The 25,807-nt window shown below is 37.6% G+C and overlaps 1 long non-coding RNA gene across 1 annotated transcript; it reads right to left on the minus strand.

Moving 5' to 3' along the window:
• Positions 1 to 4,216: 4,216 nt before the first annotated feature.
• LOC110479159 (uncharacterized) lies at positions 4,217 to 18,777 on the minus strand. Its single transcript, XR_002466880.2, has 3 exons — positions 18,628 to 18,777; positions 6,275 to 6,786; positions 4,217 to 4,413 (listed from the first exon to the last, which is right to left on the minus strand). It is a non-coding gene; the product is annotated as an uncharacterized LOC110479159 (long non-coding RNA).
• Between the last annotated feature and the right edge of the window lie 7,030 nt (positions 18,778 to 25,807).

Raw genomic sequence — 25,807 nt, forward strand, 5'->3', positions numbered from 1 at the left:
AACATAGACCAAAGACAGAGAAGTGAGTCTTGAGAGCTCCAAACAATATTTTTGACTCTGTTCACCCATTCAGGGAGTCAGCTCTTGCCCTTTTACATGGGTTATGCCCTGATGTTCCCCCCCCTCGCACAGCCCCCTGAAAAATCAGGCTAGCCCAGAGGTCTGAGGCTGTGCGGGGAGGAGTATCAGGAGATGGCAAAGATTTCCAAAAGAGGCTCTTACCCCAGATATGTTGGTTCAGCTCTCTTTATTCTGTGATGTCCAAGGGGAGAGTGGGGCAAAAGAGAACGAACAGGAAATGTCAGGGGTCTATATAGACTTTGGACAGGGTGGGCTTCCCTGGCTCTCCACCAGCCCCATTGGGGCAGGAAGGAGGGGTCCAGGGTTATCTTGATCAGAGTCACAGGGTCCCAGGGAAGGGGAAATGGGGTGCCCATGAGCTCACTCTAACAATGCCCTGCCTACCCCTGCACACACACAGTCCACAGACCCCGCAGTAGTCCTTTTCCAGGACTGTTTAAGCAACAGCAGGTTCTTTAGCACAGCTTGGGGGGTACAGAGATATAGATGGAATCTAGGTTTCCCCAGGGCCTTTCTCATGACTCAACCAAACGCATAAAAAAGGATAAACCATTGCAGATGTTGAGAAGTCTTGACTCCATGCTACCCCTAATGGGGCAGTCCCAGGACAGTTTCCATGACAACTGAAAAGCCTGTATCTATGCAACCTGAGCTATAATACTTACATTGCCATAATAAGCAGCCCTAGCTTTGTTTTTATGTAGGACACCGTGAGGATCTGCTTTCCCATGAGGATCAACTTCCAGCTCCCTTTTCTGGCCTGAAATTCATTGTGCTAATCCTTCACATGGCGCATCCTGAGCTACTGCTGATCAGGGATCACCACAGGTGATTGCAGATCCATTCCCAGGTGGTGGCAATTCCTTGCTGTGTGCTGGGCCATTTTCACATGCAAGGAATGGAATTTATCTTTTTCTCCCTCACATACCACGCCCTAAGGACAAGATCCCCAAAGCTAGCTTCCATCATTTCCCCCCTACTCTTCTACACTAGGAGCTTCCTTGCAGTCCATACTGCAATCAAAACCAGCTTTCTTCCTCTGAGATTTCAGGTGAAATATAGATTATTTCTATAATGGGGATCTACTACATAATCATATATTAGTGATTTACAGCATTACTTTGTACTGCTAGTCAGCTACATGCTTCCCCCCAGTTATAATCAGACTCTGTCAGATTTTTTTTTCCTGAGACCGTTGTTAATTCTGGGACATATTTACAAGGTTTGAAAGCCTACCTGTCATTTCATAAAGCAACACAGTGCAAAATATATGCCAAATATCTACCCTGGCAGCAGACAGGAAGTTTAGTCCTTGGAATTTGTATGAATTCCAGTTTAAGGAGATAATGAATTTAAATGGTACAGACCCACAGACATTAATAGGATTTACTAGATACAGAGCACTTACAGTGGTGTGTATAAGCTGTATGTTACGATTTTATAAACCAAATGTTGGCACACTCCACAAGCTGGCCCTAAGTAATATAATGATCCTGACTTCTGTGTAGAGATCCTCATTATTTTTAGCAAACCACACTCCTGCCTTTTAATCAGTCCTGTGGAAGTTACAGGGGCTGTGGGTCACCATGAGATGGGTACTGAGGCAGTGATAACAAATTAGGAAAAAAAAGAAAGAAAACTATCTAAAATTTGTGGCTATGAAATTAACCGTAATACAGAAAGGAATAGGAAATAGCCTTCTACAAATTTATTGGTATTTTGAAGCTGCAGCAAAAAACAAGTAATTAACTCATATATTGCAGTAATTAGCAATTTCCAGTCTCTATAGCGTAATTGTCTTCAAACATAGTCTTAGAGCTCCCCTGTTCCTGCATTGGAAAGCACAGGACCCTGCCAAGTTTGTACACAGTTCCCTCACTGTATAAGTGAAGGAACTCCAGATTCTCTCTAGTGCAACTGGCATCTGCTTCTGAATAATTTTGTAAGTTCCACAGCTGAGCATATCAGGTTAACCTTGCACTTCTGAAAGCCACTGTGTGTGCTCCCTTTCTCCTCCAGCATGCCAGACAGTGGCATATCTGTGCTCAGTCCACGGTGTGGGTAGCAGGGGGGCTGTCTCCAAGTTGTGGCTGCCTGGCTGTGTGCTGTAATTGTCTCTCTTCACATGAAAAGAGATGATGCATTCAGTCTCTGCACCTTCAGTGCCAGGTAATGCACATAAGGAAATAAAATGAAATGTGTGTGTGTGTGTGTGTGGGGGGGGGGGGGGGGTGTCCTCATCATCCTCAAAATTTGAAACTGTCATCTGTCAGATGCCAAAAAAACTATTCAGTAGTTTGAAGTTAAAATAACTCCTTTTTATTACACTTTTTGTTTAAGATGTTTTCAAAATCAAAAATACAGTTAGGCCAATCTCAAGTAGTAGAAAATTTAATCTTTTTCTGTCTGAGATTAACAGGGCTACCCAGTGGGTGGTATTATCTGGCATTATCTTATAGAATTAAAAAAATTTCTTTTGCGAACTGAACTCTCTTCTAACAGCCAAGTGCTTGAAGACTTGATGTTATTTTTGTATTTACTGTTACCTTTGGTAGCTAAGATACTAATATACATCTGTGCAATTTTCTTGCAAAGCCTCCGGATGGCTTTCATGGCAATTTCTGCCATCAGGAACCACTGTTTATTAAAACTTTGTAAAATAGTTATTTGACAGGTTTAAAACTCCAGACTTTGACATAGCAGAGGCAGCTTGTGTACAATGATTTCTCAGCACATCCTTCATAAGAGGCTGTGTCTCAACAAGCATGGTGAGTCCTAAATTTAGAAGAAGGTATGGTGCAGACAGATCAAAGAAGATAATGAAAATAAGGTTCTATTTTGTTTTACTTTTGTTTTATCTGAAGCTTACTATAGTTATAATGATAAGACTTCAGTCTTAAAGGAAGTAAATCTTTTCTGAGGGAAGAGTAGGAGCTGAAGGAGTAAGCCATAAAATACAAGTCTTTGGTTTACCTGAGTTCTTGAAAAACACTCATGCTCCAGCATAGGTAAAGGAAGACAGTGAAGCAGAGACAAAGAAATAGATGGGAGAATCTTCTCTGAGCAGTTAATGGAGGCCCAGGAGCTCATGCATCAAGGTGAATTCCTTGTCTGCCTCTTCCCCCTTCCCTCAGCCTCCCTCCTAGTCTGGTGACTTAAGGCAAATGACAGTCATGGGTATCAGCAGCAAGATTCCATGGTGTTCCAGCACTGGGAAACTCAGTGCAACTGAATGCTCAGGTTGCTGACATATGTTGTGGAGACAGATTTCCGCAGTATGCAGACTGAGATGCATAATCTGAACAAGGTTATGAGCCAAGCATCTTCAGTGTTTATTGAAAACATCCCTGGTGTTTAAAATTTTGTGGTCTTCTGAAATCCAGCCCTGCAGTTATTTCTCCCTTTCAGGGAGAACCAGACACTCAGATACTTTAGGAACACGTGGGTCTCTTTTTTCCCCTCCCTCCTAACAGGAGAGAGAGTTTAGCTGGCTTTTCCTGGTTCACATCCTGGGATGAATCACTGCAGACCAGCAGCAGAGAGGCAGCTCTGAGGCCCTTACAGGAGCAGAAGAGGAGCAGTCTGTCACTCTGGACAGGGTTCACTGTGCAGAGACAGGGAGAGGGGAGGAGAGTAATTCATGAGGGTCCCTTTATAAGGCAGTCTGGTGTTCAGATACAGTGTGGGATTTTTCTTTCAAAAACAAACAAATGCTAGTTATACTTCCCTGTCTGGAAAAACTCAGTCTTTTAGCCAATCCATCTCCTCTTTGCTCATTCTTTTAACTCTCACTCATTCTAAGCTGCTTTAGAAGTATTTTTGGGGATATTCAGACTTGGAACGCTGTGTTCCTCCTAGCTGTTTTCAGACGTTCTTGCCTGATGTTCCTTTCCACAGCACTGGTCTTTAGGCCAGCCAGAAATAAGGATATTGCTGAGCACAAAAAAAGCCTTGTGTATCCTTCCCAATAACTACTCTAGAGGCTGTAACATATCTGCAAAGGGATTTCAGCATAATTTAAAAATGTCAAAGGACATTTAAAGGCAGTGTCTGGTGACATTCTGCATGACAACTCTTCCCTGCAAAGGTGGGAAATGAGAAGAAATAAAGGCTAGACGGGATTATTTGTTGGAATGTACCAAGACATGGCTCTCTGTGATGGGTGTTGTAACATCTTAGCTCTTGTAAAACTGCCCCTTGTGCCACTCTCTGCATGTGTTTATATAAGTAAAAGGGGGAGCAAGTGAGAATATGCTTGTGGAAGTTCACAGAGATGTTCCCATTTATGAGACACTGGTTTTCTGGAGCTGATATCTTGAAAATTCAGAAATCCTGTAAAAAGAAGAGAAAAAGGATTTTATGTAGAAGGAGAGAACTGCTAAAGTTCTTCCAGATATCCATGCTCAGTTCTGTCATATTTTAATGTCAGATATTTCACTTGTTCATTGTTTTCTGTCACCCATCATCCAGACAATCTATTGGTCTGCCTGAAACCATGTAATGTATTGAAGACTAGATAAGAACTAGGAAATATTTCATCTTTGTGTGAATAAAACTTACAAGCTATTGTGTAAGGTAGTTTTTCAGACCATTGATGCACGTGTAAACTGGATTCCTGCCATGTGCACCAAGAGGACATGTCAACTTTCTTCCAATGTTTTTTTGCAGTTTATGTTCTGGCAGGCATGTTTCCTAGCTCCTATCCTGGGTGTTGCTACAGCTGTTGCGTGTTCCTGGTGCTGGTGGGATCATATGGAGGGACAAAGGTCTGGGACCCCCTGAAATAAAGTATAAAGCTACTTTCTCAAGTAAAACTTTATTATTATTTCTCTTTTCTCTGTTGCCATGTATGATTATATTGGTTATACTGGTTAAATGTACATACATCATTACATTTCTGATTTCTGTAAAACACATTAAAATTTTCAGGGAAGGGACTAGAACCCTTAGAATTTTAGCCACTCACTTGCCCATAAAATTTTTTGGTGTAGATAAAATACATAAAAAGTGTATACACAGACACACAGACACACACAAATGTAAAAAAAAAAAAAATCCCATGGTTATTTATTTTATTGAGAGCTGTTGTATTATACTGAGAGGAAAGATATGCATTGGACTCCATTTATTTTCTTCTCAGTTTAAAACTGTGCTATGAGCAATCATTCTACATTTAAAAGCCATACTGTTCCTAGGAGCCTTCTGTGCCTTAAAAGTCCACACAGATCTCACATTATGCAAGTAGTGAGTAGAGCACAGGTTCCCTATTTAAACACAGAACATCCATTATTATACATATGCCAAACAGATACGTATTCCCTCTTCCTTTCAGGTGCCCAAGTAGTAATCTTGCTTTTAACAATTTTGAAAGGTGACTGGATTTACCCTGGGTGTTTCCTATTCCCACGATACTTTCATGGAATGCAACTGAATGTGCAGTCACTCATAGCATGAACATTTCTGCTGCGTGCATTACAAAAGTGATTTATTTTCTCTAACAAATCTTGTGGAAAATATTCTGAACTGCTTTATGGGAGAGGTTTTAATCACAACAGAAAAAAAAGCTCAGAGAAAAATATTCTATGAAAGCTGATTTTGATTGATAGGTGAAAACATTAAGATTTTAGCACACTTTTCTCTGGTTTGCCACCAAGTAGAGTAAGGGTGGACCTAACAGGAATCTACTTAGCATTTTCCCTTAAAATAACCCAGTGACAGATGCCTGTACCACGGTGCAGAGCACTTAAAGTCTGACTTCCAGAATGATTTATGTCATTCAGCATGCTAATAGGCTCCTTCAAAGCTGCTTTTCCACTATTTTCCACTATTTCTCTAACGGACTGGCTCAAAGAAAGATATTCGTGATCTCTAGAACATAGAGAAAACACATATTGCTACCAGAAGAGCTATTTTAAATTCTACTATCAGCACAAGGATGATTTTTGGAAGTGTCAGTGCTGAGGGGCAGTACTAAATTTGAGTTTCTACCTCTATCCTTATAGAAAAGAGCAGAACCTAAAAGAATAAAATAAAATAATAAATAAAATAAAATAAAATAAAATAAAATAAAATAAATAAGCACTTAATGGCAACTGCATTTAGTTTTCATGAAAATCAAACAATTCATTCATAGTTTGTAAATTTTAGTTACATTAATGCTGGTTTTATAACCCTGTGCCTTTCCAACTCTTACCTTTCTTCTTTTCCATAGGCTGGTCTCCTGAGTCAGACAAGACTGCAAGTGAATGGTGGCAGCCTCTTGGGAATGCCTTTGTTATTCATCAGAGGCTGTTTGAACTTATGCCAGTGTGTTTGACGGGGCCTCATTCAGAAGCCATCAGGATCAATGAAAAAGCTCCAGTTAACAAGGCCTTGATACCAGTCCAAATCTGATACCAAAGGTCTTCCAAGAAGGATCACGGAGTATGGTACTTGATAACTCTTGTGCACGGGCACAGTTTTCATGGGGAAGAAGATGTATTTGCTTCCATTCCACTACAGAAAATCTTGCATGTGCCCTTGGGTTTTTGGCAGATGTTGAAAGCTGATCAGAAGCAGATGATGTGAGAGCAACAATATGTCCCTGAGCAAAGCAAAGCAGCAGGTGCAGGAGGAGCATATGCCAGATTCCCATCAGCAGAAGGAGCTGCATGGAGGACTCTCTGGGACTGCATGTAAGGTGCATGCTCCACTTTTCCTCTGGCACTGGGGAATATTAATGTCTTCATCAGGCCAAGCAAATGATTTGCAAATTTAGCTTTCAGTTATGTAATAATTCATATAATAAATACCTAGGGACTATAGTGCTTGAATATTTCTCACGCAAAACAACCTAAGTCTTTAAAAACCATCACATTTTACTTTTAAAATAGAATATGCATAAAAAAATTATGAAGGAAATTAGAAACCTTAGCTACCACAAAATCTTTTGTACTCATCCAAGAACATGAAAATTTTCCACTTAATTGTATTTTAATTTAAAAAAAATAGTTTCAAAAAATACTGTATAAATTTAATTTGAAATGCTTTGATGAGACCAGTTCTGAGACTCTCTTAAAAAAAAATAAACTAAGAAAAGCAATGCTTCAGTGATTGGAAGTCAGTGTTGTTCAGCCCTGGCCCTCTGCTTTGCTTTGAATGGGCTAAATAAAAATATGCCTATTACAATCAAAATTGAGCAATTTTGGATAGAAGTTATCCATTTTTCTCCAGTGTCATATTATGGTCTTCTCAGTGGAACTAGACAAAAAGTCTGGCTCATGAAATACATATGCATACGTATGCATTTTACCTCGAGACCAAGCCAAGATTTTTCTAAAACAAAAAACATCACACCCTCCACATAAGAACCATCAAAAAGCAGTGAGGGCACAAAAGTATAAACTTTCTTGCATTGTGCCAGGTCTGTTTCTAAACTTCTGCTGTGCCATACTTTTTCATGCTAGTGACCTGAAACTCATCTTCAGGAACAGAGGTGCTTTCTCTCTTTCTTCCCACCTTTGGTGGAAATTTTCTTATTAAAACCTACAGGAAGATTTGGGTTTGATATTTTTTCTAGTAAGGAAATTTTTTTTCAGAGATCTACAACTCTTCTCTTGAACCATATAATGACATTTAATGAACAGGTTAGAAATCTAAATAACTAGATTTTTTGAAATCTAATTTTTTTCTAAGTTTTTTTTTTAATCTACTTTTTTTTTTTTTTTTTGCTTTTTCAAGTAGGATTGAAAGGCCACAGGACAATAGAAACAAAATACCTTCACTGGACAAAGATTTTACCATTTAGTTGTCTCTAAAGTACTCACAGCATGACAAGGTTTTGTGAGTTATGTGTTTTGGAACAACTTTCATTGTCACTAATGTAATCTAATGAAAAAGATGTAGAGGAAGTGTTGACAAGACAAGGAATTCACTTTGAGATAACCAGCAAAAAAAAATTGTTTCTAAGTATTTCAAAGCACTGTACTGACAGATTTCCCAGTTATAGCTGATGCCAGAAAACACTCTATAGCTAACCTTGAAATTTAATCTGAAATACTTGAAGAGATTAGAATAAGAATTCATGGACTGACATCCTTAGTTATCCCAAATTGTTTGATATATAACATGTGGATATAACAAATGTTTGAAATGGTGATTTAAATTAACCCACTGAACTCATAAACCACCTATATGACTTCTCCCATAGCATGCCTATCTATGGCCTGTGCTCCTAAATAACACAGAGACTATAAAATTAATCCTCTAATCCTCACACAGGTATAACAACACTGAACCTTCAATGACTGGGAGTGCCACACTCATATTACATATAGGTCTTGGTGGAAAGAGCTGCAAAAACTTTGCAGCTATCTCTAAGGGAATTGCCTTTGCAGCAGGAAATCAACAAATTGGTCATTCCATACAAACTACAGGGATTTCTTGGAGCCAAAGGGGAGTTAGAAGACTTATGAAGTCCTGCAAAATGCTGAATATCTCAGCGTTTGTTAGGAAATCCTAGAATGCCTAGTTAGAAATGTATTGCAGTTACACACCCATGCAAAACAGGCTGGGGAGAAACAACAATCAACAAGGCAGCCCTCCACCCAACAGATAAAGGGGAAAATTTTAGTTTAGATGTCCAAATTTCTTCAGGGAGTTTTTGAAACTCTCCTGTTTTAGATTGGCAAAAAGTTTGTGCTAGAACTTCAGCAGGAAGGATGGTATAGGACATGAAGAAAATCAGGATGAAAAATCTAGTGAATGGTAAAATGTAGTTTTGAAAGAACAGATTATATACTCATGTCCTAAAAAACATGTTTGTCATCTTTTCCCTCACTTGAATCCAGAAGGTACACAGGTTGACATAATTTTTCAATTGTATCTTTAATTCAGAAATTACTAACAATCGTAATGATAAAATGTTGCAGTTTTGAAAGAATATATTATAAATTCATGTCCTAGAAAACATGCTTGTCATCTTTTCCCCCACTTGAATCAGGCTGACATAATTTTGTAATTGTGTCATTAATTCAAAAATTACCAGCAATCATAATACTTCATTTTATGCATAAATTCACTGAGTTCTCCTAAATAAATTATGCTTTTTCAACCTAATTACAGATTTATTTATCCAAATTAAAATGAAATATGCTTCAAATTAACTTTGTGACAGCTGGCAATGGGTCCACTGGAACCAGACGCCATCTGGGGATAAACAGGGAACATCATTTTCCAGCCATTCTTTTGTCCCTCTCAGATCAACTAGTGCATGAGAGACTGCACAAACAGGAATAGGACTCAGTTGTGCTAATCCTGGTCACCCGCCTTGCCTCCACAGGAAAGCCTCAGAGATTATGTGCAAGACATAACTACTTCCTTTTATAGAAAGTAGAGCAAAGCAGAGAAATTTTCTTGAAATCCTTTGAGAAAGTGGAGCTGAGGATGAAAAGTTGGACATAATGGAAATAAAAGAAAGTATTTGGGGGCTTTTTGCAAATATCAAATGTTTATAGCTGCTGTTTAAGCTGATCCATATAGTTTTCTTGAGAGACTTCTACCTTCAGAGTCTCCAATTAGCCAAATTGAATCCTTCACAGTCTTGGGAAAGGATTTCATAGCTTCCTCTGGCTTGTGGAGCAGCTACTCTGTTCATCTGGTGTCATGGATGAGTGGAATGCATCTCACTCAAAAGAGTGAAGCAGTAACGTGTATTATTCAAGTAAAACAGTAACTTAAGAGAGTTCAATAAATTTGATGGAATGTAACACATTTTAGAATCATCCACACAGAACCTGGAGGCACAAGGGGTACGGAAGACCCTCTTATTGATTCATGAGGTTCAGAGAGGACAGGCTTCATCCCAAAACTCTAGATGGAGCCTTTGTGTGGCTAGATCCAATCTTAATCTCCAATTTAGACCGTGGTTTATACCTAATGGATTAGCTATACAATGTTTATAATAATATTGAGTAGTTACATGGGTTAATAATGTTTTTTCAGTATTGATTCAGCATGTTATCAGTCACTGAGGATCTATCACAAGTAAGGGGTGTCTCCACCTTCAGCAAGGAAGGATGTCAGCCTCAGGTAAGGGGTACTCCAGCTTGCAGGTTCATCACAGGGTGTGAGGTCTCTGTTGCTTCTTAGTCAGCCAGAACCAAAGTACAGCCGGGAGTCAAGTGTATCCATCACAGATATCTGCTGGATGCCAGAAATAATTTTGTAGATTCTCAGATACTAGGAGAGGTTTTCCACTATATAGATGGGGGCTAGGAAATTTGTTGTCAGATGGTTTTGGTTTTGTTTTTGTTTTTTAACAACCCTGCAGATGTACAGAAATATATTTTTACTGTCCTGCCCTGGTCCCCTGCCCTTCAGCTTCAGAAATTACAGAGCCAAGTATAATTCGTCTTTCTTTCCAGTTTGGTTTTGTTGGGGGTTTTTTTCCCCTTTTTTGTTGGTCTAATTATGGTATGCAGTTGTCTTCTGTCAGCAGGAAAAATATGAGAAAAGGTTTGGAAATTTATATGCTGAAGTTCTGTACTCTCTTACAATCCCAGCAAGAGCTGTTTTCTAATCCTTTAAATATCAGGATTTCATTACAGTTTTCTTTCCCTCTTCTAATTCTCAGTATGATTCACAACTGAATTGAGCATTAGGCTGTTTAAACACTAAGACATTTACACAGAGGAGCTCCAGCTGTAGTGTAAATACTATTTAACAAGATTTTTTTTGAAGACATAGTTCTGGAAAAGTCATTATAGCTATTTGTTTGCCAGAAACTATAGGAATAAGAGAAAAATCCTTTGTGTGTCATTTATTATTGTCACTTTATAGGTCGGGGAATTATAAACAGCTCTAAGTATTTTGCAATAGCAACTTTTTACTCAAAGCTCCTCTTTTTAAAATACAGTGTCTGGTTTTTAGTTGTTACAATACACCAGTGCATACTTCAGCTGAGTTGCCCAAGTTTTTTTGCAATTATGGATGCCAAGAAGATTTTATAGCCACATGTTGATGCTACCAGTTTTACTAACTGTGTATATAAATCTTGTACCAGCATTGTGACTGTTAAAATAATTTTTTTAAGTGTGACTACTAGATGGTTTACTTATCTAATACCTTCCAATCCACATAAAGTTAGTTAAGAGTTCCTGCTATAACCTTTTGTGACAAACTTGCACAAACCTCACATAAATTCCATAAATATATACTACTTCTCATCAGCTTTAATTCCTTCTGCTGACATATAATCCATAGTAAATTTGGTATAACCTATTGATAGACTCCATATGAGTATGAGATTTTTTTACATAGGGTTAGACATTCTGAAACTCCCTCAAACACAAATGGGAGAAAAACTTTGACTGTTCAGTGATTTTAGGGTCAATATTTTCTGTAACCTTTCCTGTTTCGTAACAAAGGACACCAAAGGCCAACTAAACTCTGACTAAACTAAAATGCAACATAAGCTGCTTACTATATTTCTGAGATAATGCATCCAATGCATTTTAACAAACTTGATAAGACATTTCATGCTCTCAGTTCTACATAAATTCCCAGTGAAAGACCAGACTTTAAAAGTGTATTAAAATTTCAGTGGGAGTACTTAGATAGTGAGACACTTTCTTACTGGTTTTGTAGAGTTGTGCCCAGTCCTTATGTTTTTCAAAAGAAAAGAAAACCTTCTCATTTACATAACACATAAAAATAGAGACAAGAGATAAATATCTTGTGTTCAAAATAGGGTAATAAGAAAAGAAAAAATAATGAAGCTGTACTGGTGCAACTGGAAATGATATGCAAAAACATTTTCATGAAAGCAGTACAAAGTCTTCATCAAACAAAAATTAATAAGCTAAGATAATATATAAAATCACTATTCATTTTAATTTTCCTCACAATTTTACTCTCAGAAGAAGGGAATTAACAAAAGGAAGGCCAAAGCAGATAAACTAAGGACAAAAGCCTAAGAAAAGCAGCTGCTATGATGCAAGCATGATCCTCTGAAATTATTTGATCATAATTTTCTAATATTTCCCAGCTTAGGCCAAAAAATAAAATATGCAACATTAATTAAAACCTGCAGTGGGAAATTATACAATTTAGGAAATCAGAGAGTTCCTAGGAGAAGAGGAAGGTTGTTTACAGGTATTTTTCAAAAAAAACAGAACCCTCCTGAATATATGCAGTTTTCCAAGCATGATATCTTTACAGATCTGTGAAAGGATTCCATTATAATCTGAGGTTAAATCAGAACAAAGTCTTCTTTGCTTGTGTTATGTGTGTTTCCCTTTCAGAATGTTAAATTACCTGGGCCAGTAGCTCAGTATGTGAGCCAGACAGACCCAGGGAGATTAGATATAAATTCCACCCCAGATATTAAAGTTTGGCTCCAACTCAGCAACAGAAGATTCATTCTTCATGTACCTAAAGTGAGCAGATAGTTGCAAGTTCTTTTAAAAGTAAGAATACTTTTGACCTAAGCATCTGTCCTATATCAAAGAATTGCATTGAATTCTAGTGAATTCACATTGTCATTAAAATATGAGTTAAAAAAACAGGTTTTACAAGAACATCATCTTGTTCAGGATTGTTTTCTACTTGCTTTGCCCATTATGTATTTTTTTAGCTCTTCTCTTACTCTTTTTTTACTCCTTCTTCAATTCCTTGTTCCCACCTCAGAAGAACAGTCAGATCCTGAACAGCCAGTAAGTTTATTCACACAGATATTAACAAGGTTAGTGCATCATGCCTCTTTGTGATACTATGTGGGGGAACTAAAAACATGAAGCTGCCAAAAGAAATTCATTGAAGAGTCCATTGTTTCAGACTAACTGTAGAATTATAATGCAAGCCCAACTTACTTACACTACTATCAAGCCAAATACTGAGAAATAATAAACTACCAACGATAGCTATTTCCCACAAGGTTGGCTGCCCTAGCAACAAGGTGCTCTTGGGCAAACTTTTGTTTTGCTGATTCTGCTTTGTCTATAACAGATCAGAGAGGTGGAAACCATGCCCCACAGCAACCAGCCTTACAATCACCAACAACCAACTCTGTATGAAGGGGCAGCTCAGCAGCAATGAACCACAAGAAGGGTATGGAATGCATACAGTAGATGCTCTCAGCCTTCTGCTTCATGAGTGCCTTTGGTCTTTGGTGTGGTTTCTGATACCAATATCTTGTTTCAATATGCAATCTGTAATGGTAAATGCAATTCATTCTCAAAAAAAAAAAACAAAAAACCAAAAAAACCACCTGAGTATACGATATGTTGCAAACCTGGACTAAATCTGATATACTTTTGCATGTAAGTAGTAGTTGTATTTACTTATAGTTAATATTATTCATTAATCACAAGGAACATTAAAAGCAGGATTACTACAGTTCTTAAAAACATTATTACTAAAAAATTTCAGTTTTATACACGTTTTCACTTTCTTATATGCTATTGCTTTACTTTTAAAAGTTTGGATGTTTTACATTTAGTAAGCTTCCTTACCTCTCTCCTTAGCTACATTTTATTTTTTTTTTCAATAGTTTATGTATCAGATGTGCTTATGTCAAAAGCCTACTTCTGCCTCTTTCCAGACTTGCAGTTACTTGTAGTACTTGACCTACTTTCTATCTTGTACATTGTTGCTAATGTTAAGACTTCTCCCCATTAATTTGTGATTGTATTGACATTATCTCAGTGTTTCACAGCTCACAGTGGTGTCTGCTCCTTTATGGAAGTCTAGTCTCTAAAACCAGTTATCCACCTTGGGCTATGAAAGCACAAATATCACCTCTGGCAATGCATAGACTGGAAGGAAACCTATCCCAAGTCTTATTTGCACTGCAACTGTTTACTGTGCACTTACAAGGTAAGGACACAACTAGTTAAAAATTTTACAGAGCCCCTGTGGAATGTGGTTCACATTCCCTTGCAAGTAAATTCACTAGAGTGTTGACGTTTTTTTGTTGTTTTTTTTTTTTTTTTAAGTTTGTTTTAGCTGTAAAGCTACTTTCAGTTCCACATAGGGAAGGTCAAAAGTACCAAATTCTCTGACTATAAATAAGAAACTTGAAATATTATGGGCCTAAACTGTGAATCACAAACCCAAACTAGAAGACACTAGAATCAGTCTAGGCTCACGCCTTTGCAGGGAACAGGCTTCAGTAACTCCAGGCCATGAAATATACTCTGCTTGAGAAGAGTAAAAGGACCACAGCTTCCCTGACAACCTGACCTTCCCTCCTAATCCCAGCTTTAAAGGACCACATGATTCTCACCACTTCATCAAAACAGAGTTATTGGGACATAAACACAAGGCACAGGGCTCTTTCCAGCACCTCTGAACACCTTCCAGGTTACCTACTTGTTTTCAATCCTTACCAGTAATGGCTGCAGGAAACTGTAAAACTAATCTTCAAAATATGCATTTGGTAAATTGTTTTAAGGAGAGATAGTAGAGAAAGTGGACTAAAAAAGAATAAAAAGAATTGAAAATATAATGGGAGAATTCCAACTTAGACATATAATTCTGTTTTGTCCTAATGTTCAGAAATCTGTAGAAACTAAAATCTCTATCAGGTCAGTTTTGATCATTCAGCAGGATTAATTAGGTTATTGTTATGTGTCTCTGACATTATCTGGATCTTATAAGAATTTGTTTAGAGTACTGCAGCACATTTTAAATCCTATTAGCTATATGAAAATTATGAATGAAACTAAAAATAATCTGGCTATGGAATTTCTGGTTTGTTTGCTGGGTGACACAGCAGCAGAATTTTTGTTTCACAAAATATTATACTGAGCACAGACAGCACTAAATGAAGACTTCCCCTGGCTGTCAGACTGAAAGAACTATGATGTTCCAAGGAGTGAGGGGCTCAGCTTTGCAGTAGGCTAAGAGTAACTTCATACCTATGACATTTCTCCAGGCACAGAGTACACTGGAGCACAACATTAAAAAGAAGTGCTTTAGTTTTCTAATCTACAGACTGATTTGCAGATTAAATGGACAAAATTGGTGGGAACCAAGGGAGCTCTGGGGAGAGAGACATTACATCACTTTCTGCTTTAGTGTTTTATGTCCTGATAGTTCTTAGTCCAGAAGTTCCCTTAAGCTTCAAGTATCTGTGAAGAGCTAGAAAAAAAAATTGCAGCTCTCACTTAAATGTTGAGAATGAGATATTTTGAGAAGGAAAATATTTTGAAACCCCATATTGAATACGGTTTGGTGATAAAAAAAAATTTTTAATGCTCATCACTTCATCTGTCCAAGTGAAACTCAGGAGAGTGAAAACATATCTGTAAGATGGCAAAAATATTTTCTAGATCATTATTCCTACTTTTTCACAAGAATAAGAAACCTTTCCTATGGTTTCAATTGATTTATTGCTCAGATATTGATCCATGACATACAGAAGCATTCTGACTGGTGTTAACAGAAGGATACATTTGCCCAAGCATAAATAAAAAGTTATCTCTAAATCCCAGATAAATGCTAAATGTGCTTTGGGTCCCTTTATAGTCCTATAATGAAATAGGTACCTCTGGATATCAAATCAGGTCAATTTATTCTAAAAATAAATACCTAATACATGCCCAAATAAATGTCCATTGAAAATGCTTGTCGGTCACTATAAAGAGAGTGACAGCTTTAGATTTTAGGGTTAAATTTTAAAACACCTAAAATTAGCTGACATAAATCTTACCCGATGTGCTTCCCTTTGTCATTGTATCTTTAGAGCTAGCAAAGTATTAAAAAATGATCAGGGGTCTTTTTTCAGTGCCAAAATACAGGACTTTTTGCTGACAGTTGCCAAATTGAATCCAGCCTGAGCCTCAGAAATACTGCAGGGCTGCAATGTAGGATCACGTGCAAATCACTCTTCCAGGCATAAAGACTAGCAAACAGAAAACAGCAGAAGTACTGCTTTATGCTAATCCTGAGGATGATTTGATGCCTTGAGAGGCTGATCTGGAACACAGACTAACCAGAGCTAAAGGAATAAAGTAGGTATTTATTGAAAGGCCTTAAAGGATACACCTTGGGCAGTACAAGAGCTTGGCCAGGGCTACATCCATGGATCAGGAATGGTCACAAAAATGGATGACCTGTCATGAGGTCTCACAATTTTATAAGTTTTGGTCCATTTTCACATTGGAGTTAATTGCCCAATTATAACTTCAGGTTATGAAGTCCCATCCTGTGGGAATCCAGGGCTTCCCTCTGGCTGCCCTGGAAGGTCTGGCAGAGGGTCAGGAACCCCCCTGTACAGAGCCCTGAGAGACACTGTCTCTGATGTCTGTCCATGCAAAAAAGTTTTCAGTCTTACAGGATGAATTACAAGCTCTGAGTGTTTGATATAAGTAATAATTAAGTGTGGCATGGGTGCAAAAGTAAAATTTTAGGATTCAAGATTAGGGGTTCAAAGGGTACAAGATGGAGGAAACATGCCCTCCATGTTCCACTGTAGTGTTGGCATTTTTCTATTGGTTTAGACTGGGGACACACTGTTCAAGGTAGGTGACAGATATTGACACATTATTGTAAATACAGCACAGGTAGTTTCTGGTATATAATGTTTGTAACATCCCACTGAGGGCAGAGCCCCACACACTGCCCTGCAGGACAGACCTGTGGCAGGGCAGCAGAACAAGTTATAGATAAGCAAGAATAAACAGCCTTGAAAACCAGCACAGACAAATTCTGACTTCTTCTTTGGCAATGGGGCAGAAAGACAGAGACTTTTTACAATCTCAGGATCATCAATACCTCAGATTCTGACACCATCCTCCTTATTTGCTCTTCAGTTTCCTGTTGATTATACCTCTAGACATGAAACTTGTAATGGTTGTCCTTGGTCTCAAGCTGGAAAAGGAATTGTTTTGTCTACCTACTCAGTGAGGAGAACCTTAAAATCTTATTTTTCAACAAACATGCCAGAAAGAAGAGTAGCATGACAGTTATCTTATTGAAGAAAGACATAAAAAATCCAAATGAATTTCACAGTTCTTAACTAACTTCATTCTTTCTGCAATTTGAAGGAAAGTTAGGTTTAGTGGTTCTCTCTGGCACCAGAAACAAAGGCAGTCAATACTTAACAAATTAAAAGAACTACAATCTGAACAATATTACCACAGAATTTTTTTGGCTGATTTACTTCTCTCAACTGTCTGTTCAGCCTAAAGTTTAAATTGGCAGCACTCAAGGGTTCTCAGTGAATTTAACACAGCTGATTACTTTCACGTCCAGCCATCCACAAATACCTCAACATGTTGAAAGTCACGGAAATTTGCTAAAAACATGAGCACTATGGAATTCATAGCTCCCCAGACAGCTCTAACAAAATGCAAGCAGGGGTCCTGACCCTGTGGATGTTCAGTTCATTAGGTTTATACAGGAAAATAAGTAGTTGAAGTATCAGCCTTTTGGCTAAATATTCACAATCCTAGCAGCTGGTGTGCTGTGACTGACATTCATTAAAGCTGTTTATCACAATTTTCTTCTTCCTACTGTAATTTTCTTTATCTCTGACTGTTATTTCTTCCCACAGCTTTAGAAGAGCATTCTTTGAGACCTGAAATTTCAGGTATGCTACCTAAACACAATAATAATGTGCTCAATGACATGATTCTTTAAACAGAATGGAAGCATAAAATGTAAATAATTGTAGGTCATGATGAGTGTGACAATTATCATAATCAACTCTGTGATGAGGATGGTAATGAGGATATAAAACGGAGCTTTCTAGCAGAAGCTTCTTTTGCCTAGCATCAACATTTGAGTAAGAACAGTCTTTTAAAAGTACATTAAAGAAAAAGGTTAAAATCAGCTACATTCTGTGCTGTTTTATGACATATTCATTCAGTGTGTTATTTAATCATGAGTAGGAATACTGGTTCACTCTTTAAAATGGAAGTTATATGAGGTGCAATAGTTAAAGCAGGGTGGCATTACTCTGAAAATCTGCCAAGAGAATTGGTTAAATCTTGTCTAAAACATGAAGTGAGGGAGAGAAGTTGTCTGATTTTTCAACTTTATTGGCACATCTGTAACTAATAACAATGATCCCTAGTATGGTTTTGTCAGGCAATCAAGGATCTCCGAAACTACTGCTGGGCATGAAAACAGAAACAAGCACGTGCCAAGGACCATATCTAAAAGGCAGCCTGAGCATGACCACCCTGCTCTGGAAGGTGGGACCATTTAATAGTATAAATTACATCAAGCTGCACTGCTGGCCTCAGGATGCTTGAAATGTTTAGCTTACCATTATAGCCTGTGTGTCCAATAATGCTAAGAACTTCAAAGATATTATATAACAATATTTTTACACATATATCTATATACATATATATACACACACACATACATATATATATGCAGCATATTACATACATTATGTTCCAATATTATTATATTTATTGTATTATATTTATACAATTATAATATATATAATTATATCTTTCAGATTAATTTATTTTTCTTACAACAGAACATTATAAAATGCAATATTATAACACTATTATAAATATTGTGTCATATTTGTTAGGTTATACTCACATGAGAATAAAGTGGTATATTGGGTTTGCATGGCCAGGTTTTGGTAAGGGCAGCTTCTGTGAGAAGCTGCTGGAAGCTTCCTGCATGTCCAGCAGAGCCAATCCCTGGCAATTCCAAAGATGGATATGCCACTGGTCAAGTCTGGGCCAGTTAGAAATGGTGGTAAGGCCTCAGTGATAACAGATTTAAGAAAAAAAAAGTTATTACACAGTTGTAATTTTGGCCAGATAAGAGTGAGGTGAGAACATGTAAGAGGAATAAGGTGAGCGGAGAAGGATGGGCAGGAGGTGCCCCAGGCACTGGAACTGGGATTCCCCTGCACGATGAGGCAGCTGTGGCCCTGCAGCCCCTGGAGGGCCATGGGGATGCAGAGATCCACCTGCAGCCTGGGGATGAGACCCAGAGTGGAACAGCTGGATGCCTGAGAACAGGCTGTGGAGAAGGGAGCCCCATGGGAGCAGCCTGTCCTTGAAGGACTGCAGCCTATGGAAGAGTGACCCATGCTGCAGCAGTCTGGGGAAGACTGTTCTCAATGATGGAGTCATTGCTCCAATGAATTGATGTCATGAGCACTTCAATAAGTCTGCTTTGACACTTATGAGATTTCTTTGATCTTGTATAAAAAAAAATAAAATGTGATTTGGGCAGAATGAATTAGTGAACACCTAATTTGAAAGATGAACAGATTTTTGTCCCAGCACTGGCTAAGATGTTCCTTTGTAAGAACAAAAAGAATTTTAATTTTCATTGGACAGAAAGATTAAAAAAAATAGAGAAAGGGGAAAAAAAAAGAAAAGAGAGAGAGAGAAAGAAGAAAAAAAGAAAACAGAAGAAAAAGACATTAATAAAAGAAAGAATAAAAAAGCACCATTCAAAATCTAGTCACTTTGGAAATTTTAAGCCATTTCCTGCAAATTATACTTTCTGAAAAAGAAATGCAGCACTGCCCATCCAACCTGTCAACTGCTACAGACTTTCCAGAAGCACCACTCTCTAAAGTTGTCAGCAGTTTATTTTACAAAGATATACAGTCAGCAAAGAAGCAAGTAGCACAGAGATATCCTTTATTCATAGCAAGTGGCACACACAACCCTTCTCCAAATTGTCAGACACTTACAGCTGTTCATCAGTAAACCACATTGTTAGCAATGAAACCATGGAAGAACAGGGTGTTGCAAATTTCCACACCAAGCCTGCAAAAGACATTGTGAGACTGGAGTAAGTAAGGCCTTTGGAGACTTCTACTCATGCAATCATTGGACTACATGAACTTTAGAAGCAAATTATTAGAGTTGGAAGAATAAAAAAGACACTCCAGTTTCAGGGTTTCCCTACCACAACTCTGGGATTGAAGGTCCAGGCTTTAACATCATCCCCATATGTCAGACTGTCTCACATTTTGCTTGTTAAAACATAACCTATTATTTTTATATTTGTTGTATAAACAGTAGCCAGGAAATTCTTTTAAACTTCTATTACTCATGCAGTATTTCCTTATTCTCAGATATTTAAGAGACTTATTCTTAAACAGGCAGAGAATGGTTCTGTTCATGATTTGTCTGTTTTGAGTAGCGCAAGTTTTATTGAGTTCTCTTTTTGACATCTGGGTCAGAGAAGCTGAATTCTGTATTGAGTAAGTGATGAGTGCACTTTGGCCTGGAAGTGTTCAGGCTACTGATTCAATAAATATGTTCAGTCTAGGGAGATTATTAGGTCTCTAGTTTCAAATACTTATTTTTAAAAATAAATTTGAAAAAGCAACATTTTTACAAAACCTGTTTACTGCAGAATGGTTTTTATTGGATTTGAAGATTTCTTTTATTTTTTGAAAGTAGAAAAACATCTAAAACAAAAGTCTCCTTTAGCATTAGGTATGTATTCAGACACAAGCCAAGACTCTACCTTCCCTGCTTACCATGCAGGTACATGTCTTACTACAGTAAGACAATTTTTCAATATTTTCACTCAAATAAATAATTATATTTAAATCATAAAAATTTTCAGCCTGGTCTCATCCTAGTCCCAATGCATTAATAAAAATGTGTTTTCCCCAAGGCACAGCAAGTACTTATCATTATCTGTCAGCTCAGTTTTATAATATTGATTGAAAAACAGCTATTCCTTAGAATATAATTTTCATTACAAGTGCTGATGTTAATTAGCATAATTAGGTAGTAGTATTTGTAGAAATCAGACAGTGTTCTCTCAAACATGTCTGTTTTCAACTTGCACCTACTGTTTCTCTGAATTTTTCAGTGCTGATATAAGCAATGTATAGGTTTTATTCTACTTTATTTTTTACTTAGATGATTTTTAAGCAATTGCAGTATTTTTCACCAAGGACATGCAGTGGTAGGACAAAGTGCAACAGGTCCAGACTGAAAGAGATTAGTTTTATGTCAGCTATAAGAAAGAAATTCTATACTGCAAGGGTGTGAAGTACTGAAACAGGATGCCCAAAAGATGTAGATATTCCATTCCTGGAAGTTTTCAAGGCTGGACTGGATGGAGTTTTGAACAACCTGAGTTAGTTGAAGGTGTCCTTGCCCATGGCAGAGGGGTTGGAACAAAGTGATCATCAATGCCCCTTCCAATGAAATCCATTCTATGATTCTACTATGTGAAGAGTTGGGCAGTGGTCACACAGAATATTCAGCTCTGCAACAGCATCACCAATTAGCAGAAAGTTAGGCAGCTCTGAAGAATGAAGTAGTAGGAGGTGTGTGTATGAGAAAGGTACTCACAGCTGGAAGGGCCAGAGTCAAGGAGGCAGCTGAGCTTCTAGTGCTGTCTGCAGAAATGGTTGTGAGGATGGATTGGACAATCACCAAAAAAGTGATCTGGATTTGTCTCTGAGCAGCCTGGTTCACCTGTTTCACCTGTGCCTAACTTGGAAGTTGGCCCTGCTTTGAATGGGTTTTGGATCAGATGATTTCCAGACACCTCTTCCAACATAAGTTATTATGTTACCATGACTTTAATAGGCATTGCTATGTAGTTGGCCTATTATCCCAGAGTCAGATCCTAGGAGAAAACAAGAGAAATAGAGCAGCAGTCTCGGGTTACCTGACTTACACAGGTGTCTAAGGATCCCCTTCTACTCTTCATTCCTTCCACACCTGACTACATGTATTTCCCCGCCTCTTCCTCATTCCATGATCTAGAAGTGTCTTTTCTATCCCTGACCATCTCCACTTATAGGAGCTTCAGGAAGCCTCCAAATGGAAAGCCTCGATTTTTTTTATATTGTGGAGTTCAACCATTTGGGCTCATGTGCACACTGGGCACAGCCTTTGACCTATATGAATTATTAATATAATGAAGGCTTCTAAGTTCCTAGATTCAGATGTCCTCCCTGGACATGCCCCAGCCTTTCACAAGTTGTAATTCATTGGTTCTGTGGCTACAGCTTGTGTGGGAAAGAAAATTTGAAGAACAGCATCTATATTTGTAAAGAAGTATGAAATTAATTTTTATAGCTCCTAATTCTTCAGTACAGAAATGCTGTTTCCTTATCCTCTGGTGGGATTTTTATCTAATTATCTTAATGATACAGAAAAAGTAATACAAAGCATGTTTGGGTTTTTTTTCTTCTTCCGTTTCTGGATTCCAATAAGAACTAATCCAAGGAGCTTTTTCTGGGCTTCTTCTCCAGGCAAGAAAAAGGTCAGCAGGATGGGAACAGTAGGGAATTAGTGCAGCTACTTCAGATTTTTACTATGTTATTCTGCATACACATGGTTTTCTGACTCAGAGCCTGTTAAACATAATCAGGTTTAATATAATTTTAATTTTTTTCTGAAGAGCAGGTACAGCTTGAACCTCAAAAAACAATAGCAGTTGGTGGGGGAAAAAACAAGCAAACGGAAAGCAGATTTGATGGTTTATTGGTTTGTCTCAATATTTAAGCATTATCTGGTTCTCCCAACAATGGTAGCTGAGATGTAGTTAAGGATAGTAAAAGTCCTTGGGGATCAATCTGCTCTATCATACAGTGTCTAATTCTTGTAGCTTGCTGACTAGGGACTTTTATCTGGTTTAATGCCATAAGGGTTTATGGGCATAGGAGGAGAGGGAGGCAGTGTATTTCAAAATAGCAAATACCAGGGGTTTTGGGATTTCAGCATCAATGCAGGTATGCCTCCAATGATTGATTTCATGTTCTGGTAAAGCCATTTAGGCAGGGGCCTTGATACATCTACAAAATCTGAATCAGCTTACTGCTGTCTTGCACTTAATCAAAACCTTTTGATGGCAGTCCAGGACCCCTTTTTCCCTAAATAGCCATAGGATTCTATAGACATAGTTTTCACAAAAACAGGATATCCTACATAACCATGCACAAACCTGACAAATTACATCAGACTTGTAGACAGTTCTTTTCCTGTGTTGGAACAGAGTTGGCTGAAATGAGAGAAAATTATTGTAAGCAATCGAAAATTCATTGCCTGCTAATGACTAGAGGATGTATGTAACTGTGGCACACAAGTAGGTGCTACAATAATGTTTTCCTCCATGGGAGGAAATGGAGTTCATGAAAGAGTTACAGAACATTCCTGTATAAGACTTCTCCTGTAATCTGTGCATCATGGGATGGCACATTTGTGTGTGTGTGTTGTAATTTGCCATGATCTGTGCATTCATAATATTTTCTGTGTAGTGACAATATTTCCATGGTCAAACATAACCCAATGTTGGTAAGAGTTAGCTGTATCCAAACTGCAGATTCTTTTCTATTCCACTCAAAAGATTTTGTAGCTATAGGCATTTTAGAATTTAAACTCACTTGCCCAAGTTTTGTATTATAATTGTTTTGAAGGTTGAGGACCAAAAGTCATGAGCACTACATTTTTGAAGATAATATCCTGTATAAGGTGATAAAATACTACTGAAAACCTTTGCACAAATTTCTTCTCTGAAAGCTCTTCTATATGACTTGAATATAACTTTAATTATTTTACATACTTCCCTTTCCCACCACTGAAAAATCACCATGTCCCTATGAAAAGAAAATTCAAGTGCTTCATCAACCCAGCATTAACCTTGTGGTTTTGGAGTTGGATGCTACATGAAACATCTTCTCACATGCTTTAATTAGCACTTGCTGCAGTGGTTAGCCCTCAGTTGCTCTGGATATCTTGATTTGAACAGAATGTCCCAGAATCCCAGAATTTCAGAGTGGTGGGACTGTCAGTAGATTCATTGCTCAGAATACTTGGTTTGACCTTTTCATTCATATTAGTGACTTTCCTTCTAAACTTGATCTGGTCCTTTATCTCTGAATTATGGGGGTTTTTCATAATATTTGTCTGATGAAATTTTCAAAGGGCTGTTGAATATGATTGTGTTGTTCAAAAATTAGGTAGAATCTAAAGGTTAAAGTTTAAGTCAACTACGTCTGACCTAGTCACCCTTATTTCTCTTTATGATTTAGAAAAGATTTGCATGATTTATAAGACTTAATTAATGGAATTTTATAGTAGAGATCAAAAATAAATAAAAAATTACCTGAGTAGCACCTATTTTTATACTTAACTATTTAGATGTAGGTGACTGCAGTGATATGCAGATCTATTTCACATCAAGTTTCAAAACAAGTGACAACTGATAAGAATAACAGTAAACAAAAGAGGTAATAAAATTTTCAAAATATTCTAAGGGCTTTATCAACCCAGTTTGTCTCTCTCAGCAGTGACTTCTGCCTACTGTTTTTATGGCTCCTTGAGAGTTATTACACCTTAAATGCCTAAATATCTCAAATATATTTTAGAATATAAGTTAATCATATTGCAGAAAAGAGGAAGTAATATAAAAATGATTGGGACTTTACACAAAAACCTGTGAGACTCTCTTATACATTGGTTTATATTGAGATAAATTATGCAAGCTATACAAAACTTGCAAGAGTGACTTTTACATGTGACACTTCCATCTATGAGATGTCTTACCAGCAATTGCAATCTCCCATTTCCCCTTTGATGACAAAAGCAGCAGTTGGTAAATCCATACATTTACCCCACAAAAACAGTGGCATCAATCACAAACATACTGTAAAAATCTGGGGTTTGAAAACATCTCTAACCTTTCTTCATAACATCTCTAGCCTTTCTTCATTACACCTCTAGCTCTTCTTCATTACTTTACTTCTTCACTGTCAAGATTCTACATAAAACCTTCTGAAAAAGTGTGTTATCACAAAAATCTGCAGAAGATTATACTCACAATTCAGAATGAATAGGGCTCCTGCCATGAAAATCATGTTGGTGCTGAAAGAACATATTCTTTTACAGTAAGCTGGTGATGATTCATTATTTTACCAGAGCAACTGAAGTAGGGATTACAATAATGAAATCAATGACAAAAGCTGTTCAGTTTACATATTTGTTTTGGCTTTTCATAATCAGCAGTGAAATAACATAACCCTAGGGTTAAGCCAGAAGAGCTCTTGAAGTCTCCAGCTGATCACATTATATGAAATTACAACAAAGATTGTGAGTGATGTTTTGAAGAAGTATGGATATTTTTGAAAAATGGACATTTGAATAGCCTTGCTAGAAGGCTACAAAAATAAAGAAACTACCAGCTCTTCCTCAGGGCTCTGGCAGAGAGATCACGTATAGCTCACATACAGATCTTGGAGGACCTCTCCCAAAAGCAGCTGCTGTTATTCCTAGAATGTGCTGTACTTTGGAAGCATTCATTGGGATGGTGGTAGTAAGAGAAAATGGTGTGTGTGTGTGTGTGACTTTAAGGTACACCCATGAAAGCCCTGCTCCCTGGTGGAGTTGGCAGAACAGTTTTAACTTCTGGAGCTTTCAAGTCATCAAAACTGCTTTAAAAAACTGCTGCTTTCTGTGCTTCAAGTTAAGTAATTTGCTCAGATGTGACTCAGAATTCTTCCAATAACATTTGGAAGAATAACACTCTTCCAAACAACTTTTTCCTCTTATCTCTATACTATGAATAAATGTGTTCTGATATATTGTAATATAGAAATACATACTGCTCTAATAGAATTTTGTCATAGGCTAGTGGGACTACTGAACTGTTAAAAATGTGAGGGAAAGGGGTCTGTGGATAAAGGCAGTGCTGTTTTGCTTAGGGAATAAGGCAAGCATGATAATATATCAACAGTCTAAAGGCTTACTTCAACAGAGGCCAGTAGTTTTTGCTGGGAACA

This window comes from Lonchura striata, chromosome 3 (genome assembly GCF_046129695.1).
Source record: "Lonchura striata isolate bLonStr1 chromosome 3, bLonStr1.mat, whole genome shotgun sequence".
Taxonomy (NCBI): domain Eukaryota; kingdom Metazoa; phylum Chordata; class Aves; order Passeriformes; family Estrildidae; genus Lonchura; species Lonchura striata.